The sequence below is a fragment of the Anastrepha ludens genome, chromosome 2 (assembly GCF_028408465.1).
Source record: "Anastrepha ludens isolate Willacy chromosome 2, idAnaLude1.1, whole genome shotgun sequence".
Lineage (NCBI taxonomy): Eukaryota > Metazoa > Arthropoda > Insecta > Diptera > Tephritidae > Anastrepha > Anastrepha ludens.
In genome coordinates, this window is record NC_071498.1 from 16,785,080 (window position 1) to 16,807,400 (window position 22,321).

Below are 22,321 nucleotides of genomic sequence, written 5' to 3' on the forward strand. Positions count from 1 at the left end.
CCCATATAAACCACAGTTTCAAACTTTGTACACATTTTTTTTTTAATTATTAGCTTTTAATTGTTAGTTTGTGTGAGTTTTGTACAAAGTTTAGAGGTTTTAGTTATGAAACTATAAAAATATAAACACAAAAAAAGCAATACATCAAATTTTCCAACATTTCATTCTGGAAATTGCATTTCTGCATTTGGGTATGCATTGCATTTTATTCTGGGTATGCAGTTTTATAGTCCATCCAATATTAGAGTGAGATGTTTCAAGTGGCTCAAAATTGTGGTTGATTTTTAGCTGAGGTCTTAGGCTTCTTTTTCCACATAAAAGATTTCCGAGCATGTGCTTTATATGGAAGAAAATTCGCAACAGGGCATCGTTTGCCTAGGATTAATATTCTTTTCTTCCATAGACCAGGACAATCACAGAGGAAATGGAAAATCGTTTCCTTTTTCTCTGGTTGTTTACAACTGTGACTGTGTGTTGTGAGGGATGCCCATTTTGGCTACTTGTTCCCCGATAGACCTGAAGCCAGTTATCACTGCCGTGAGCCTGCAGGTATCCCTTTGTTTCATAAATGTCAGCAATGTTGTTTGTTTGTGGTTGTAGGTGGGCCATAACATTCTACCAACTTTGCATATTGTCTGGTCTCTCCATCTGCATTCCACGATTTGTAGATATTTTAAGGAAATTGCATTCTTGATTGCACTCAGTGCTGTGAATACCGTTTCTTCAAAAACGTTGTTCATGGCAGATCCCCCACTTGCCAGTTCATCTGATTTTTCGTTACCTTTAATGTTCCGATGTCCCGAGACCGAGATTCAAATAAGTTTATCGTTAAAACTCAAGGTGGCTATCCGAAAGAATAGCGATTTTGTCCTTAAAAATCTGCGATGAGTAACCTAAAAGCTTCCCCAATTGTCAATACTTCCGGCTGGAAAGCACTGCAGGCGTTAGAAAGACGTACAGATTTTTTAATTCTAAGTCCTGCTGCAACATCGCAATCCATCGAAGTCCCTTACTGCATTCCTACTGAGATGAAAAGAGAGTGGAAAAATTCCTGTTGAATGTTACCGTCGGGACGATGTAATCAGTTGCACTTTATTGTACTTAAATAGAAAGTTGGAACTTATCTCTAATTTCTGATTAAAAAGTTAAAAATTTTGATATAGTTTTTTATTTTTTATTTTTTTTAATTTGCTACAGTTTTGTGAGTTTTGTACAAAGTTTGAGCTTTGGTTATACGGTTTTTCTTGTAGAATGCACTTTAATTTTATTAAAGCATTAAAACTTTTAATTCCAAGAAATAGTTAGTTTTGAACACAGTTTTATATCCAAAAAATACAACCAAATTCGTCATTTCGAGAGCGCCACAGCTGCAGCGCCTATCTGCAAGCACCAAATGAGGAATTTCCTCTTGTATTGTATAAAGGACCACACACTATCGGCAACGTTGATAGTTATAATTTGTTGGAAAATGTTCCAATCGGGTTATAGGCAACGTATGGTGCCAGGCTAAAAAGAGTAAACTTTAACTGACCCCGAATCTGATAAGGAGAGAGCAGCGATTCCATTAGGAAAGGGCAAGTCTGATTTTTCGAGTCTCGTCACTGTTACTACTGAACACAGGTCATGGCCAATGATGACTAGTTTACTAGAGCGGCAGCCCTTGATCAGGAAAAACCCAAGTCATTCCATGCGGCCATGGAGAGAATCGCTTCAACTACCCGGACGAGATCCAGGACAAAACGCAACTACAACTACTAACAGCCCTCGGAAGTCTCTTACCACCTTCCTAAACTCCCGATTCCCGAATGCCATAATCGGAGTCCAACCGCCATCCACAGCAGATGAAGAGCTTCAGCTACCTCGTGAGATCCGCATAACTTTGCACCAATTGCGTTCTGGATATTGTAGTAGGTTAAACTCTTACTTATTCAGAATCGACCACGACATACTCAATATATGTCCATCATGTGAAGGCACACCGCACGATATTAACCACCTATTCGCATGCCCTCTCAAACCTATATTACTCGCCTAACACGCCTCTCGCTCTGGGCCCAAACTGTCAGACTAGCACGATGCCGCTGGATGAGTTAGACGATGACGATCGGTGACTACTCCGTACTGGCAAGGTTTAGTAAACTGCTACAACAGCAACAACATTACTGCAGATACTGTAGGGAATGAAGTGGAGACATTTCAAAACCTACTCTATTGATTTCCAAATTTAATGAGGAAACGTACGTCTAACCTGAAACATTTGATTGAAAATCACTGCTGGATCTGTCGGCTTTTTTACTTAATCACTGATCTATGACATCAAAACCGTATTTCACTGCTACTTGGGCGTTAAGTTATTCTAAGTTCTAAGTCTAAGTTCGGCTATACTGACCTAACCTATAAACCGATTGATTGAAAAGTCACTCCACGATTTCTAAGTTTTTGTGTAACTAAATAATAAACTCTTTCTAGTCCTATTTGGAGCTAAAAGTTGCACCAAGTGAAAATGCTTCAGTCATAGGCGAATCAAATTTGTCGTTTGCCTCTAGGCGTCGCATTGCATTTGTGCCGCACTTTTATCTCTGGCGCATCTTAAATGTTACACTTTATCAGCATAAATTGTAGGCATGACTTGTACTCGCTCAAAACAAGATACTTGCCACAATTTGTTGGTGTTCATGTGTGTGTGTGATTCGAGCCACCGTTTCTCTTCTTTGCTGCCGCCTATTCAAATTTTATTGCCAATTGTGTTAACCGCTCTTGTCGTGGGCTGTCAGTCGTAGCGCTGAAATCATTTATTCGCAACTTTCTAAATTTGAATTTCTTAGCCTATGCGCAGTAGAAACGTAAACATAGCGGCGCAACATCATCATCAGATAGCCTTTAATTTTCACAATTGCAACATTTGCACAGAATTGCAGCGCCGCATCGCCTCTGTTTCGTCCAACCAAAGTGCTTCGACGGTGTGTACATTGCGGCTGTATCCGCCTGCAGTTATCGTGCAACTCCGCCATTATTATTAATTTTACTTTTTCTATTTGCTTGTTGTTCGCCGTTGTGGTGTGGCAATTTGTGCGCATGCGCAACTTGATTATTGGCAATTTTCCTTGCCGCGTTACGTTAGTGTGCCGTTGATTAGCCGGCTGTCACAGTTCCTCGTAGCAGCAGCACGCGGATGCCACCGTTAGTTGCCGGTTGCCTGGACAATGTTTGATCTTTTCATTGCTGATTTTATCGATTTTGATTGCCTTCTTCCAGTGGCGAAAAGTCTATTTCCATCGATCGGCACTGCATCATAGACAGTCAACGTAAACAAACGAAAATGTATGCATGTTGTGAAGCGGTTTTGCTGAAGTTTTTTCGTTTTTTTTATATTTTTTTTCTGTCTGTCAACTCAGTTGTTAAGCGTGTATTTTTTAACGGGCTATGCTTACTAATTGTATTTTTATATGCTGAGATTGATTCACAAATGCTGTCTAAAACTGAATCAGTAATTTGCTATTTTATAGAAACAAAAAATAGTTCAGCTATCGCATAAAATTTTTAATGGTTTCAAACATTGCAAATCAAATTATGCGCGCGTTACAAAAGTCATCAACAACTTTAGCAAGATAGTAAAAAATAAACTATAACCAACTTTGACCACAGGCAGCCTATTAATTATCACGATTTTCGTGTTGTTGCCGGCTGTTTTGCGCACCCCACCACTTAATCGGTTACTATTTTCCAACGTACAACGCAATCAAGCAGAACGAACCGGTTCTGCTGGCCAGTTGCTTGCAATTTACAGCTGCCATTTGCGTCCGTCCACAGCTTTTCTAATATAGAGCATGCCTCTGCGCATATTTCATGCCCTGGCCACGATCTTACAGTGCAATCGCAATATTTTTAAACGCCGCTTTTGACTTTTTAGTTTATAACTTTGCCAACTTTTCGGTCTTGCGAGGGGAGTTATTGGCATTTACAAACTCAACGTAGCGGGTGCTTTTTTTGTAAGCAGCATAGAAACAGTAAATAAAATAAAGCATGACGGCTGCCATGGTTTGAGTTTATGGGAAAACATTTTTTTTTTAGTCATTGGGACATAAAAATAATTTTGGTTATATCGAACTGTTTTTCGAATAGCAGGGATTGTACGTCCGCAAATTTTGATGCCCAAAGATAATGTAATATGATTTGAAATTCTCACATTTCTGTTGAGAGCGTCCTATGATCTCAGTTTTTGAGCTTTGGCAACAAAGCGAAATTGTCGGAACAGCCGTCACACGAAAACTTAGATACCATTAGTTTTACATTCGAAATACATCGCTTCTCAGTCGAAAGACATATATCATTCAGATCAAAAAAGTTGACAAAAGAGCGATTTTTTAAATTTAAATACTAAAAGGAATCTTTCTCTCTCTCTCTTGGCTTCACAGTCTGTGATGGGCCATAGCTTCATTAACAATCCTCCTTCAATTCAGTCTCTCTCTCTTGGCTCATTTCGCCATTTACGCTTATCGCTTTTAAGTCTACTTCGACGTCATCAAGCCATCTCTTTCTTGGTCGGTCTCTCTTTCTTTCTCCAATTGAACGCAAAGTAAACACCCTTTTTTGTATACTTTCGTTGTGCATTCTTATGATGTGGCCAAGCCATCTAATCCACTGCGCTTTAATAAAACGTTTCACTTTTTCACCACCGATAAGGTTTTGAATTTCGTTGTTGTAACGGATGCGTACGTGCCATTTTCAAGCTGAATAAAACTGTAGATTTGTCTCATTATGGTTCTTTTAAATAGGAATAGCTGGTTTATATCATTAACAGTGTCCAGATTTCAGCACCATAAGTAAGAACCGGACGTATCAAAAGATTCTTATCATTAAATGCTTTTTGGCTCAAAAGTACTCTAAATGAAAAATATTTTATACGTTTTCTTAGACAGAAATTGGAAAATGTTTCAAATCATTAAATTTATAATACTCAACGGATTCTGTATATTTAAGTGTTTTGTTTTTGGTTTTTCTAAACAGCGTTGATATCTACCATTTAGCCTTCATTATCACGACAGTCGGTGCTACGTTATCGGAGCGACCGGGATTTATATTCGACCAAGGAATGTCACTTGATGCTGCTCAAAAAAACAACAAAAACCATTTGGCCCTTAAAAGTAAAGCGAAGCAAAACAAACTTGCGTCGGACCAGCACGGTTTTTTGTTTTTTTTTATCGAGGCAACTAGCAAGTACTTGGACAACATTAAGTCCGAGTGCAGACTCGGGTTCCCTTGTTAATTTTCTTTTAATCTATCCGACCTCCGAAGAAATCTGAGTATAGATCTTGGGGTGTCCAAGCACTAAGGTGGTCGCTTCTTAGCACATCAGTGCCAAAGACTTCAAGCCTGATTCTAACGAAGGCTGGGCAGACGCACTGAAAGTGGATCGCCCATAGAAAGTTGCCCGCCATCAGTGTAACCAACTGTCTACAATCCCTTCTGCTTAATGACAGGAGAATCTGGACATGACAGGTATCATCAGTTTTCATCATCTGTAGGTCTCCATCAGCCTTCCAAGCTCGCTTGGGCGTTGAAGTAACCCGTTTGCTAACCGTGGCTTTGATGGCTGCAGAAGGGGGGGCAGGGCGGGCTCGGGGCCAGCACCTTTCTTCAATTTTCGACACTAAATTGTTGACAACTTTCAATGGACAATTTGAAATGTTATGAAATATTTGAAGTCATGTATTGCCAACATCTGGGAAGCAATGCGTGACGCCAACTTTGATAATTTTAGTTTTCCAGACTGTACATTTCCCTTCTTTGCAAAAAAGGATTTACGCAGTACCTCGGCGTTCTTCTTTGCTCTTCGTCGTACAAATCAAACAATCAAGAGCGCGGGTACAATATGTACCAGCTTACTTGACGTCATTTCCAAAATTGCGATAACATAGCATGGCAAAGCCTATCGCATTCAATCAAATTTGATAGTTCTAATAAAATGAGTAATGCTTTTCGTCAGTTATTTTTGGGGTCTTATTTCTGGCTGCCCGCCATTTCGTTTATCAGCTGTACAGGGACTGGCAATGCTGCATGAAAAGAGTTCATGTGGCCCCCCTCTCATACATAATGAGAGAGTTTCGCATCTATGGACAAATGGCAAAATGCATTGAACGCAAATTAGCTGTCTTCTGTCAATTTTACTGTCACTAGAAAAGTGTTGCCAAGTATCATAGAATTCTGCAAAAATACACCCTGTATACGTCCATATGCATACGTTTGTATACTTTTTTATATCAAAGGTCCTCCATATATATATATATTTATTTTTGTTGATCACAAATGCTGGTTACTATTTTATGTATGTCGCGTCCAACCGAAAGGCTGCTGACTTCCGCCCACTTTGTGCATCATTTGTGTTGACTTTTAGCATAAATTTGCATTATTTATGACATTATTTTTCTTTGCCGTTGGTCTTTGCTGTCGCTCGGTCAACCGCTGTGACCAAATTTGGTTTGCCAAACTGCAGCCACATGGCGTACTGTTATTTTCTTCTAAATAATTCCTATTTTATTTTGGCAATAAATGTCTTTCGTTCGACTGTCCGTTCATTTTCCGTTACTTTCATAATTCCTACAATAATTTGAGTATCTCCATGTCTGCCTACAGGCACAGATTTCGCTTGAGTTCACCATTGTTGCTGTTTTTCAATTATGCATTCAATATGTTAATCGGCAGTTCTGCTTTGTACAGTCGCACTATTGAAGTGGCCAAAGTCAAAGTAGGTTGACTGACTGATCGTACATATTTGGTGATTGCAAATTACTGAATCGATGCTAAAGCAAGAGAAGGGAAATAATGTGGCTCACAACGTTTTGCAACGGCATTGTTTTGACTTTTGAATGGCATGGCCCACAAACGACGCTTCGGTTGATGTTAAGTACCTTTGCGCTCAGCTCCAATCCAGATAATTTATTGTCGCTAAAACCCTTTGGCTCATCTAAATATAGCTGTGCATTTGCATTTGTATGTGTATTTATACAAATGTTGCCTTGTTATCAGAATCTGCTGACAACGCCACCTCTATTCATCTTTGCAAAAACTGCTTTGTGAACAAATTTGTGTTTTTTGTTTTTAATTTTTGCCTCCTGACACCATTTTTTGTGCGGAAATGTATACTAGAATTGTGTTTATTGCAGTTGTTGTCATAATTAGAAATAAAGCTAAAAAATACAACAAAACAGCTCAAGCCCCTAAATGATAACATGACTTCATGCGCAAGCAACTACTTTAAATGTACATAAAAACATACAGAGAGTTTATCAGTGCAATTCTGCTTATCTGCTTTGAAAGTTCGTATGTGGGCACAGTGCATAAGTAAAGTGTAGCAACTTGGGGTGTTACTTTTCTGGTGACATGGTTGGCAGAAGAAAATACACTGTACATATGAACATAAGACTAATTGTTTTCTCTGTATATTGGCATGCATACATACAGGGTGGGCCATATAGCGTTTGCTTTTTGAACCACCTATTTTTTTTGAGAATGGTAACACAAATGACATGTCAAATGTGTTCATAATTTACTTAAAGGTTTGACATTTACGAAATGGGACGCTATGCGCTTGAACAAAATTGGGAAATATTGAAAACCTATTTCCAAAGTGGTGAGTCTTCTTCTTCTTCCGCGGTTACAGTAAATGGCGAGCGTTACCGTAACATGCTCAACGAGTTTTTGCTTCCAAAAATTGAAGAGGATGACATGGACGACATTTGGTTTCAACAGGACGGTGCAACTTGTCACACAGCCAAAGTTACACTCGAACTTTTGGCTACCGTTTTTGAATTCCGATATCAATTGGCCACCTCGGAGCTGTGATTTAAGCCCGTTGGACTATTTTTTGTGAGGAGCCGTTAAGGACAAATGCTATGCGAACCATCCAGAGACGATTGATGCTTTAAAACAAGAAATCGAAGTTGCCATTCATGAAATTGGAGCCCAAACAATAGAAAATGTGCTTAAAAATTAGGTTGATCGAATGGCCTACTGTAAAGCCAGTCGTGACAGTCATTTAAGCGATAATATTTTTTATTCATAAATAACAATGTTCAATCTTTAAAATAAAAAAAAAAGTTTGAAAAAATATTGATTAGTTTTTTTTATTGCCGATTCAAAAAGCAAATTTTACATGGCCCACCCTATACAAGGTGAAGCCCAAAATAAACAAGACTGAGCTAAAATAGGAACGACAGGAGCTTTGTTCTGACAACTTCGAGTTTATTTATTAAAAATAGTCCTCTCTGGCCTTGACACACTGTTTTGCGCGATCTTAAAGCTTTTCGAAAGAGAGTTTCAGTTCATTGACCGGAATGTCCTTCAGGATGTCTGTACAAGTCTTCTGGATGGCCCCTACGGACGCAAAACGTTTTCCTTTCATGGTCAAATGCAATTTTTCGAATAGGTAGAAGTCACAGAGAGCCATATCAGGCGAATACGGTGAGTGATTGATGGTTAAAATGCGATTTCTAATCCAAAACTCAGTCACAGGATCGATGAGATGGTGCATTATCATGCAATAATCGTCATCTTCCTCCTTCACGGTATTCAGGGGCGAATTCGACGAATGTCATGCACCAAACGCTTCAAAACACCAGATAGAAAATTGCATCGTTTGGGGCCTTCCATTCGGCACTTTGGCGCTTAGTTTCAGGTTCAGGTTGGAAACACCACATTTCATCACGAATTACAATGTTGTAAAGAAAGTTCTCGTCTTTTCTCGCATCTTCAATGAGGTCTTTTGAATGTTGAATTCTGAGCAATTTTTGGTCCTCAATTGACTTGTGTGGAATGAAACGTGCACAGACCTTTCGTAAGCCTAAATGATCAGTTAAAATGCGAAAAATCGATGTTTTGGAGATATTAAACTCCGATTCTATGAGTTTCAACGATGATTTCGGTTCATTTTTGATAAATTTACGAACAATTTCGATGGAGTTTCGGTGATTACTGATTTTGGGCGATGATTTAAAAACAAAATTTGATATACCGATGCCGAAGACACAAACATACTGACACTTTAGACGCAATAACTTCGCTTCCATTGAACCGAAAGTCACCAAGCTTTGACTGGAAGTCTGCTAGGGATGTAACTTCCAACGCTGTAACTCATTAAAAAGATGGCGCCATCAAAAACATTTTTATGACGCCAGTCTTTTTTTATTTTGGACTTCACCTTGTATTTTCATATGCATAAGAGTATGGCGCAAAAATGAGCCAATGTTGAACAAAATAAGAAACGACTTGATTCAGAAATGGCATATTGAGTTAAAGTAGATACAAACAGCAATTTTCGAAATTTTAATTTATTAAATAAGTTTGTATGTATGTTTTTAGTTGTTAAGAACCCAAAACCTTCAACAGCTACCATCAACTAAAAAATACAACCAAAGTAAATTGTAAGATGTTTGAAGTTTCGTTGACGCGAAAAATCTGAGTAAAGCAGGACGCTTGCAATCTGTCCTTATAGACTCCAGACAGCCTTGTTTTGCCAGTAATCCTCTTCTACGGTTTGAAACGCCACCGTTGAGCCGCAAAAATCCTGGTGTAGCACTTAGTACCTATCCTAACCTCGACTTGAACTACATTAATGAAGCTCAGAATAGGAAAAAAAGAAAGCTGGTCTTCATCCGCCTCCAACTACCGTTTTTTCGCCCTGTGAGCTAAGGCTAGCCTCGCTGTTGCGTTCAACAGCGACCATGCACCTCTCTTTTCAGCTACAACTCATTTTACTACACACAGCTGTCCTGCTCTCGCAGTACACCCGCGCTACGCCCGTAAGCGCTTCTAGAAGCCAGAGAGTAGGATTTACACCTCAATGTGTTGATGTCCTATGCTCCATTAGGGATTGGACCGGACCGGAAGAAGAATAAATTGTAAGATATTTGTTCGTTGTTTGACTTCCGAGGTAGTACTCTGTCCTACTGCTTTCTATTTATTGTTTAGCCTTTGTATACTATTTTGTGTGTGACTACCATTCGAGAGTGAGTAGGTTCCAATATCCGTGCATTAACAAGTTTTTTCTGGAGGTGGGGTACGGTACACTAGACAGGGCTAGTTTACTGGGCGGCAGCCCTTGGTTGGCAAAAACCCGAGTCACTCCAGTAACTTTGAACCGGCTACCATGGGAATGTGAAGGCACTCCGCACGACACTAACCACCTTTTCACATGCCCCATCAAACCCACTCATCTAACACCCCTCTCCCTCTGGACTCAACCTGTCGAAATAGCCAGTTTCGTGGGCCTCCGAGAGTATTTCTGCCTTTAAAGAGCTTCTCATAAAAACCATTTGCCGTTCAGAGTCGGCTTAAAACTGTAGGTCCGCAGGCGTTTATGGAACTATAGGATGATTGCATGACATTTTTATTTAAATCGATAGTACAGTCCATATAATCTAATGTTTGAAGATTACTTCATGCAAATGTTGACCGCGACTGCGCTTCAAATGGTCCATGGCCATTGGCTTAGACCAATTTTGGCATACTCTTTCCAATACTTCGGCCGGTATCTCACATATAAATGCTTTAATGTTGTCTTCCAATGCGTGAATTGAAGCAGGCTTGTCTGAATAGACATGAGCTTTAACATAGCCCCACAAAGAATAATCTGAAGGCGTTATATCGCACTATCTGGGTGGGCAATTGACAGGTGCCGAACGTGAAATAAAATATTCACCGAACTCGCCTCTCAACAAGTCCATTGTTACGCGTGCTGTGTTGCATGTGGCACCGTCTTGCTGAAACCACATGTCATGCAAGTCAAGCTCTTGCATTTTGGGCAAAAAAAATTGGATATCATTTCACGGTGGCGCTCACCATTCACAGTTACGTTACGATTCGCAGCATCTTTGAAGAAGTACGGTCCAATGATACCTCCAGCCCATAAACCGCACCAAACTGTGACCTTTCCTGGATACATTGGTAGCTCTTGCAATTCTTGTGGCTGATCTTCACTCCAAAATCGACAATTCTGCTTATTTACGTACCCATTGATCCAAAAATGAGCTTCGTCGCTGAACACAATTTTGCGATAAAAAAGTGGATCTTCGGCCAACTTTCCAAGACCCCATTCACCAAAAATTCTGCGTTGAGGTAGGTCATTCGGCTTCAATTCAATTTTAAAAGGCTTCACACCTAAATACTTTCGCAAAATTTTCCACGTGGTTGAGTAACAGAGGCCCAATTGCTGCGAACGGCGACGAATCGATAATTGATGGTCACCATTAACACTGACCGATACAGCTGCGATATTTTCTTCAGTTCGCACTCTACGTAAGCGTGTTGGTGGTTTGATGTCCAATAATGTAAATTTGGTTCTAAAAGTAGTCCCAATAGCTCGAATAGCCGCGTCAGTGGGTCGATTAAACTCACCATAAAATGGAAGAAGGGCGCGATAAACTTTCTTAACAGAATACGCATTTTTAAAATAAAATTCAATGATTTGCGAGCGTTGTTCGTTTGTAAAACGATTCATCGTTAAATTATAGACCAAACTGAAGATGTTTGACAGTGAAACAAAACACGAAACGTGCGTCAGCTGTTTAAACCAACTGTTCAAAAAGATAATAGCTAAAAAATCATACATCCAGATGCTCGTCACAAATAGGAGGAGCTCGGCCAAACATCTAACAGCAGTGTATGAGCCAATTATATTATTTATTTTATTTTTATTATTTTTTCCACTGACCTTTCACCGATTTTTAATATTTTGGCAATTTCGCAGACGGATTTGCCTTTAGCAGGGTTAGAAGGTAGAGAAAGAAATATTTCGCCCTCATAGTTGTAATGCCCGATAAAGCAATTAACGACGCAAGTTGGTAATTCTTCAAATTTAACACTGACTCGGAACTATTGAAAAAAGAATTCTGCGGGATTTGGAATATTAACAAAGAGAAGACATGCCAAAAATCAAATATATTTTACAACCATTAGAAACTTGTACATTACTATGCTAAAATGCATACTGCATACCCAAAAAAAATTTCGAAAAAAACGTTGTTTTAAAAGTTGAAATTTTTGAAAAATTTTGTTTGAAAGTTTGAAACTTCGCGTATATGATTTTTGTTGTAGTGTAAACTATATTTTTATACAAAAAAAATTGTGGTATGCTTATGGGCTGCAATAGGCTGCATATGAGAAGAAATCGTACAAATTATTTGTGATTAGGGCAAGCAGTAGCAACCAAACTTCGACTGATTAATTATTTTTCACCTCGTCCATTTACAACTTGTAACCTTGAAACTAACTTAGCATTAATATCTTGTAATTTAGAATTTTATTGCCCATGCCATGCTTATGGCTTTTTTAAAATATCAACTTTGTTGTTCAATTATCTGCACTAAAATTTTTGATGTCAAGTGAAACGTGACTTCTTGGCAATATTATATTATACACACATACGGCCACACATTCATTCATTCATACATAGCTACATACATACATATGCATGTACAGTATATTTATGTATATACTTGTTATTCGAAATCAAGTTTTAATCAATATTTATTGCTTGGGCCCCAAGCGCCAAAGCAACAAGCGTGAAGAACGCGATAAGCCATCAACTGCGGAGTAAATTATGGGAATGCAAAAACTTCTAATTTGAAATGTTGTTTATGCGATTTACGTACATAAACAAATTGCCTGCATTGGTTTCATATTTATGTACAGTGGCGTTTACAATAGGGGGATTTTGTATGTCTTGCAAGGTGCAAGGACTGCAAAGTGTTCCAATATGTGCAAGGACGTAACAAAAAAATCTCATGCAAGAAAATGTTCGCAATATTTGCAAAAATTGTTGCATCTATACCCGCGAAGAGTAGAAAGGCAAATGTGACTTTGTGCTGGCTTTTTATTGTTGTTTCTTTTAAGGTTGCCACAATTCTCGTACGCTCGTAATTTTCAATGTAAGTTTTTTGAGAAATCTTGAAGACGAGAATGTAATAGCAGTTCGGGATATTGCAAAGATTTTACTATTTATTTTTATAAAAATATATAGTTGAGGACACGAAAATAGCAGTACCAAAAAAATTTTAGATTTTTTAAAAAAAGTTTCAATCTACGATGTGATCAGAAAGTTTTTATTATTAGAGTAGAATGGGGTAAGATAGGTATGGGGGCACAATAGGTAGGTGGAGTTTTCGTTGCACTGTTTTTGCAGAGGTCACTCGTCTTATGTGAATTGAATACGTGGTGGGGAACAACGTTCGCGACTGTCATTTCGGCCGTCACCATTGATTAGTTATCCTAGTTCTGGCGTCGTTTAGTTTTTTGTGAGCTTTTCTCCGACATAGCATTTTTTTTATTCTACGGTGCAGTGCATTTAATGTATGTAAATATTTTTCAGGTGAGTTTTATTTTACGTAGAAAATAATGCTGAACACGAATAATGTGTTAGTTTTTTGATATTTTTGTTTTTTAGAAAAATATCGACACTAACATAAAACATGGGGGCACTATAGGTCAGCCGTCTGGGGGCATTATAGGTCACTACTTTTAATGGAATAAAATAAATTTTAATTGTTTTTGCAGCAAAATGGTGCGTAATTATGTGCGAAAAACGCCGAAACGAAGTGAAGAGGACGTAAAAAACGCAGTCGCGTCAGTCCGAGATCGCGCTAGTGTTCGATCAGCCTCTAAACAATTTAAAATTCCGTTCGAAACTTTACGTGCTTGCGTGATGAATTAAAGAAAAATTCCTAACTTTTATAACATGTGCAGTGTTCATACTCTATAAATAAAGGTTAAAACGTTAATTTCCAAGCCATGTACATTGTTCTTTTCCCCTCACATATAGTGACCTATCGTGCCCCCCGATTTTGAAAATATCGAAAAAAAGACCCTTTGTCTTATTGAATGCAGCTTCTAAAATATTTAGCCAAACATAAGTCAGTATAACCAAAATGTTAGCAGATAAATAACCTTCCAAAATCTTGCTTATTTTTCAAAATCAATGCAAAAACACCGTTGCAAGAGCTCTCCAAAAAAAAATGACCTATCTTACCCCATTCGACTCTACTTTGATATATGTATTATATTCTTCAACTAAGCACCTATTTAAATAGATTCTATAACGAAAGACAAAACATTCCGGCCAAGTTTATAAAAAATTAAAGAAAAATCTGCATTGACAAAGTTTGCAGATACATAGTTGTCTATACTAATATTATAAAGAGGAAAACTTTGTTTGTTTGTTTGTTTGTTTGGTTGTAATGAATAGGCTCAAAAACTACTGGACCGATTTTAAAAATTCTTTCACCATTCGAAAGCTACATCATCCACGAGTAACATGGATTATATTTTATTTTGGAAATAGGGCTCGAGATATAGGTCAAAACGTGGACCCGGGTAACCTTCGGACGTGTATGTACAATATGGGTATCAAATGAAAGCTGTTGGTGAATGCTTTAGTACAGAGTATTTTTCACGCCGCTCCGTGACTGGGGTCTCGAGATATAGGTCAAAACGTGGGCCCGGGTAACCTTTGGTTGTGTATGTACAATATGGGTATCAAATGAAAGCTGTTGATAAGTGCTTTAATACGGGGTAATTTTCATACCTATTGATGACTAAGGTCTCGAAATATATGCCAAAACGTGGACCCGCCGTGTCTTTGCACCGAATTAAACCAAACTTACACACATTGTTAAGTAAGTATTTTTTTTTTTTTTTTTTTTTTTTTTTTTTTTATTGAAACGTTATAAAATTGGTATACATTTCTTGGTATTACGCCTAGCATAAGCTAACAAGTAACATTATTCTATCCTTAACATTGAAATTTAAATTATTGAAGTTAATTATAAATATTTTACAAACAATTATACAGCGTTGGCGACTAAATCTCGTGGCTTAGTTCTTCGAAGTCTTCTTGTGCAGACTGTTTTGGTAAGCTCTGCGGCCTCCGGGTTTATGTGCTCTTTCAGCCTGGTTTCATGGTTACTTGCAAGAATTTGGATTATATCAGCGACTTTTTTCACCGACAGATCCTTGTGCAGGTCGTGATTTCGCACATACCAAGGTGCGTTGACCATGTCTCTGAGAATCTTATTCTGCAGGCGTTGTACAGCTTCAATGTTTGATTTAGTGGTACATCCCCATAATTGAATGCCGTATGTCCATACCGGCTTAACTACTTGGTTGTATATTAATAATTTATTCTGTATTGACAATGTAGACTTTCTGCCAATTAACCATTTCATTTTTTTAATTTTTAAGTTGATTTCAGTTGCTTTAATTTTGACATGTTCTTTCCATTTGAGCTTTGCATCCAAAGTCATACCTAAGTATTTTGCTGTATTACTATATGGAACAGTAGCAGATGATATTTTCACTGGGTTATAGGCTATTTTCTTGTTTGTAAAGTCTACGTGAACAGACTTGCTTTCATTTAATTTGATTCTCCAGTTTTCAGTCCATGCGACAACTTCGTCTATCGATGCCTGTAACTTTCTAGTTGATTCACTTGCGTTATTTCCATAGGCTAAGATACACGTGTCATCAGCAAAAGTGGCTATCTTACTTGTATTTGAAACAGGTAGATCTGCAGTATAGAGCAAATACAGTACTGGCCCAAGAATGCTGCCTTGTGGTACACCAGCTTCAATTTTTTTAATGTTTGAGTATGCTTGTCTTTGTTTCACTCTAAAATATCTGTCTGTGAGATATGATTCCAATAGCAAAGTATATTGATATGGGAGCATCGCTCTGATCTTACGGATTAGACCTTCGTGCCACACTTTATCAAACGCCTGTGCGATATCAAGGAATATTGCTGAACACACTTGATTGTTTTCTATGGCCTCTTCTATGATGTGTACTATACGATGTATCTGATCTATCGTTGAATGTTTTTCTCGAAATCCAAATTGGTGAGATGGTATTAATTGTTTATTAGAAATTATATCCTTTAATCGTTTGGAAAATAGTTTTTCAAATAGCTTTCCGATGGCTGGGAGTAATGCTATTGGGCGGTAAGATGTGACTTCGTTGGGATTTTTCCCTGGCTTTGGGATCATTTTAATTTCAGAAATTTTCCAATGCATTGGTATGTATTTAAATTCAATGCATGCATTCATTATTAAAGTGAGTTTGTGAAGTAAGTATTGAAAATGGATTTCGTAAAGTTTGGTTGTAATTCGGAGCACTGGCAACGGGTACAGCGTTCTTTTGAACCAGCCATAATGTCGCTTACTTTTTTAACGCTTGGGGCGGAACTGAACTGTCAAATTGACAGTGTGAGTTACAATGTGTCAAAAATTGTTTGTGAATTTTTTTGGATAATGGTTAAAAAAGCTCCAATGCTTAATAAAACATATAAATTGAAACGAAAAATTCATGGATGATCAAGAAAAAAGACGATTGTTTATTCATATGCGTTGGTTTGAAATTTAAAAACAATCTTCTTTTTTCCTGATTTTCAATTTATATTTTATATTTACTCAAAAACATATAGAAAAACAAAAAATATTGTTTATGCCAAAGCGCTTGAATAAAGAATAAAGAAATAAATAATATGAAAATCATATATTTTCTGTTCTAAACCATATCTATTTTATTTTAGTGTGCCCAGCGAAGGGGGTCGGGTTTACTAGTAGCTAATATTTAGCTGAATTTCCCAATTCTTCATTACGGCAGCACAACGGCGGGGCATTGAGTCCACCAATTGCTCACATCGCGGCTTCGGAGTCTTCAGTCACGCATCTTTAACAATTTCCCAAAGTTTTTGAATGTTACCTGGCTTGCCATTGTGTACAGCTCTTTTTAAGTCCCTCCACAGATTTTCTATAAGATTGAGGACGGGGGACTGAGCTTCCATAAACTCAATTTTATTTGCGCGAAATCAATCCGTAGCTTTCCCACTCGTGTGCGGATAGAATCTACTTATTGCCAATTCCTATTGTCCTTTATGCCATCACTTGTATGTGTGTATGGGGCCTGCGCCATAATATGAGAAACATATCCATGCTATTATTATTATAAAAAAAAGTTAAAACTCCTCCATTGTGACGTCATTTCCGGTGACCCCTCGAAAAAAAGGTGCGTCCGCGTTGTCAGCATAACTCCTGTCAGGCCCATCAAAAATGAAAAAACAAAAATAAGTCTTTTAGTTAAGACCATAAACTCGTGCTTGAACGAAGGAAAGAAAAAAAAGTAAAAATTGGAATTTTGGCAGACATTTTTCCAAAAAAATGAAAATTTCGGTCAAATTTGCTTAACATTTTGTTTTTTTTAATAGTTGTAATTGGAAAAAAAAAACAAAATCCTTCGTTCAAGCACGAGTAAACTGTATTTCGAGCACCTGTGTAAAATTTTATCAAGACGGTTGAGTAGTTTTCGAGAACATTTGACAACCGACTTTGAAAACACGGTTCCGAGAAAAAACGCGTTTAAAGTTTTGAGTAACAATAAAAGTGGCTTGGAGCGCACACATTCCAAAAGCTGTATCTCCGAATTTATTATTCGGATCGACTTGAAAATTTAGGTTAATATTCCTGATATGTTGTAGAAATTAATAAGCCAAAAAAAAATAAATCGATTTTTAGAACCAACGAAACCCATGTAACCCTTAAGCAGCTTTCCCCATATTTGTATGGGAAATGTTTATGCTGCTACAACAACAAGAACTTTCCGTTATAAACTAACAAAGAAATATATGCATGACACCAAATTAAAAAAAATATATAAATAACTAACAAAAAACGTACTTTTGTCTAAATCTGTGCAAAATACAATATAAAAATAAGGAATATAACTTTAAAAAACTGAAGGCACTGCTATTTCAATGTTGAACTTAAAAAAGTAACGACGCCAATAAAGAACCGTTATTTACGTAGTTGCCAGAATTATTCAAATAAGCTCTACATATCTGAAATCCTTCAACCCTTCGTAGATATTTGGTATTGTTTGTATCATTTATAGGAAAAAAATTAATGACTACAAAATAATTTTTTAAGGGTACTGCTGTTTTCATGTTCACAACTGTATATAATCATAAAACTGAAATTTGTATAAAATTTAAATAAACTCAACAAATTTGTCGGAATTTTAACAAAAATGTTAAGTATGCAGTTTTGTAGTCCATTCAAATTTGTACAATTTTAAAGTGGCTTTTTGTTAAAAATTTCGAAAAAAAAAAAAAAATTGGAAACTTTAAAAAAAATTTTTTTAACTTCGAAAAATTCGAAACTTTAAAAAAAAAGTTTTATTTATTTGGAAAAAAATGTTTATTATTTTTTTTTTTATTTATTTCGAAATTTTTAACAAAAAGTCACTTTAAAATTGTACACATTTGAATGGACTACAAAACTGCATTCCCAAAAATTTTTTTATTTTTATTATTTTTCATAATTTTCTTAACAATTATTTATAAAAATATAGTTTACGCAGCAACAAAAACTATACAGCATAAAGTTTCAAACTGCAAACCTACAAATTATATTTTTTATAAAAATTCCAAACATTTTAATCTGTATCTTTAGAAAAATTTCGAGTATGCAATTTTATAGGCCATTCAATTTTAGTAATGAAATTAAAGTTTGAAGTAGCTCAAAAATAGCGTTGATTTTTGACAATTTCTTTATTGGCGGTTCTGTGCATTTCTCCATAAAAAAAATCGAGCACTCCTACGTGGCGGTTCAACAAAACCACGGCTTCAACTACTTTCATAGGTTTTGCCATAATACCAGCTGATGCGCTGATAGTTTTTCGATTTATCAATTCGGGCCGCTTTTCTTCAATTGCATTGTTTAATTTCGTTAGTTGTTCAATGTAGACATCAGAATTGATCGTTCGGTTGGATGGTAAGAGTTCAAAGTAGACCAAACTGATAACAAAACCTTCTTTTGTTGAATATCGGCTTTTGATGTTGTTTGAGTTGGTTCACCTGGCCTGCTCCACGATCTTTTCCGCTTGATATTGTTGTAAACAACCCATTTTTCATCGCCAGTTATCAGTCGTTTTAAAAATGGATGTTTAGGAAATCGCAGCTGCTAATGCGTTGCATGAAATGCGTTTCTTTCAGTTCGTGAGGAACCCATGTATAGAGTTTTTGAACATAGCCAAGTTGTTTTAAGGGAATGTATTGTGACACATGAAGCTTCTCTAAAATCTCACGTGTTGTACTGTGACGATCCGCATCGATTATTGCTTTCATTAGGGCATCATCAACTGCAACTGGACGACCAGAGCGCCAAACGAAAACTACGCAACCGAGCAAAACACTTTTTTTTACTGATTGACACCTGAATGGCCAACTATCAAATAAAAAATGTGTTTTACGTTTGCATTACGTCTGCAAACCTAAAAATTTAACTGAAGCCATCTATGAGGGAAACCGCAATTACTTAGTTGCCAACCCAACATTTGTTTCAAAAGATGAAACGCTGCACATCCATCGCCTCTTTGTCTTAAAAATTTAGTTCAATATCTGTCATAAGTTAATTCTAGACTACCAAATTAATGTAGTTAGCGCATCTTGAACTAATATTCATATTAAAAGATATTTTAATATATTCGTTCAAATGTGAAATTTTAGAAAAATTATAATTTGTACTGTGAAATAATCAAAAAACAAACTGCAATTTACAATTGAGAATCTGGCAACATTGCGTATAAAAATGTGCCATTGGTTATGCTGGGTGGGCAAAAGGCATGTACCAAAAACCGAACACAATTTGCGAATTTTGTTTACGCTTTCGTCACACAGGCATTCGTACACACATACATAATTATTACATATGCAATCTAAATTATCTCTATCCCTGCCGCGTCTAATTGTCTGAAATTTTTTTGTTTTGTTTGTCATCAATTTTACTTAATTTTTAGTTTTTGTTTTTGCCGTCTACAATAAAAAACGAATGTTGCGCAATGCAAATTGGTTTTAATTAAAGTCACGTTGCACGTTGCAAATCCACAATCAGCCACTACAAGCACACCCTCTGTATCGTGTGTCATTCTTACTTGTGTGCGCTGTCTGCCTTCACTTTTGAAAAAAAGAAAAACAAAAAAATTAGAAACGCTCAGACACAAACAAACGACCCCCGAGTTGGGAGAAAATAGAACAAAATTTGAAATTCAAATACTGCAACGTGTTCATTTAAATCAAAAAGCATGTTTGTAACAATCTCTGCTGCATAACATTAACATTAACTATAATAAAAGATCGTAAAACATGCAAAATGTCTGCCTGTAAACAGTTTCAAAAACTAACTGAACTGACCGCGCCATCACACATCGCAATTACTTTCTATTTCTACGCAATTTTCGATTGGTGCAAGCGACCGCGTGCTTTTATCGCATTAACATGCCTGCACTCACACTAACACATACTCACACACCTTCGTGATTAACTGAATGCAATTTATTCATTAAACCCTCTATAAAGTAAGAGGGATTTCCAAAAATTCCGAACGAACGCTACTACACAGCGTGCAGAACACGTCGAACGGGGAATATGTTTGTAATGGTGTCAGCAAAAATACCCTCACTAGACGTTCATTGGATATTCTGCTCCCCACGACAAGGAAGATCGATTGTGGCAGCAATTCAACGCTTATACTTACGCCGCTACAAAACTGTTGAGAATTGCTGCGGCAGGCATTGACTTGACTGTGGCGATGAAAAAGGTTTGCGAGGAGATCGTGAAAGTTGAACGCATCAATTTAAAAAAAAATGCAATTTTATTGCAAAAACTATTGTAGTTTTTCCACTTTTGCAACTTTGCTGAAATTATAAAAGGATAAAGGATGCAATTGAAATGAATCAGCTAAAGGGTGGGTTTTCTAAAGGGATATTAATGAAGTTGTTATAGAATATTAAACCGATTTTTGGGATTAAATAAGAAAAAATTTTAAAGCAGTTTAAAAGGTAATATTTGAAAATCCAACTATATAATTTGAAGTTTAAAAAACATGTTTCGCAGTTTCAACTAAAAGATTAAATAATTATAAACTTCATTATGAAGGTATAAAGTATAAAATATTTGCAAAATTTCATTTAATACATAAATATTAAAATAATAGTGACGCCAACAAACATGGACCCCAAGCTCCACCTCCAATGCGTGCTGTTCGTAAAAAATTTCGTTGCAATCAGAACTTTAACCCTTGACATCCTTATTACTCAAATAACACCTTCGAAACAAGATAGATAAAAGGTTGCCATTTCTTGCCGCAGGGTGGCTGATGGTAACAAAAACTTTCTATCATTTGAATACTTCGAATGTTCGAAGTTAAGTTTGAACTCCAAACCTTTGGAATACCAGTCATCACAGAATGCACTCAGTTAAATAGATAGATAGATTTCTTCGAGGTTTACACTTCGACCTCTTTTGGTCTTTTGTGCCCTCTGCTCGTCACAGTACCTCATTTAGACCCAGTTCCCGTATTAAATTCAGGTTAAAGCTGGGTTGGAGAGATGTCTCAAGCTTTTTCGCGCTACATGCCATAAGAAGGTATACTGGAGTCTCCTGTGATTGATTGCAGAAACAACAAGAGTAGTTTGCTGTGGCCTTTGAGAATGCCCAGTTCATCCTTGCGTAGGGTTACAAGTCTTTTAAGCCTCTTTTGTTTGCACCCTCCCAATATGGGTTTCTCCTGGCGTAGCCCCATAGTTTGGTGCCAGCAAACCTCCCTTAGCCTTAGCTCTTCACTCCCAGGCTTTTCCTTCATGGTGTGTTGTCCCATAGCTCGATTACTATTAATGGCGAGGCCGCAGCCTCTCGCGCCAATACGTCCAATACGTTTCTAGTAAATTCAGTTTCTCGATACCCTCAAGGCCAGTGTGGACTTAATCTAACAGGATGATAGAGCCTTGAGTGCCGACTGACTGTTGCTCAGAATGGCAATTCGCTCATTCCGGAAATTTCTTTATCTAAGTTAATCTTTGCACATAGACAGGGGGCATACATCTCCGCTTGGAATATGCTTGGAAAACTACCCATCGGCATAGGACGCTTGATTATGGCGCCATATATTCCAGCGCTTATGCCTTCTGGTGTCTTCGAGCCATCTGTGTACCAGTGCAAAGTACACTCCGAGAATCTCCAGTTCAATTCTGAACTTCTTTTCGCATTTGATGACTTTAGTGATATCATCTCTGAGCAGATGGGTAAGTGGGAGCTACACCCACAGCAATTCCATGTTTTTAGATGATATCACTTTTCCTCCAACTAATTCAACAGGGTACGCTTGGCTGATTTCTATGCGGTGTCAGCTCAAGTATCATCTCCATCGGAGCTGTAGAACAGGTCTGCATCACCCGCGTGATTCCCACGCATGCCAAGCGCTGAAGCTTAATTAGCACTGCC

At 37.3% G+C, this 22,321-nt stretch overlaps 1 protein-coding gene and 1 non-coding gene across 2 annotated transcripts in view; one reads left to right on the forward strand and one right to left on the reverse strand.

Annotated features, from left to right (window-relative positions):
* Positions 1–22,321, forward strand: part of LOC128863656 (T-complex protein 1 subunit eta) — a 76,551-nt gene that overhangs the window by 7,065 nt on the left and 47,165 nt on the right. The gene's annotated exons all lie outside the window — the stretch shown is intronic.
* Positions 20,407–20,543, reverse strand: LOC128856140 (U4atac minor spliceosomal RNA). The gene has a single exon (XR_008453806.1). It is a non-coding gene; the product is annotated as a U4atac minor spliceosomal RNA (small nuclear RNA).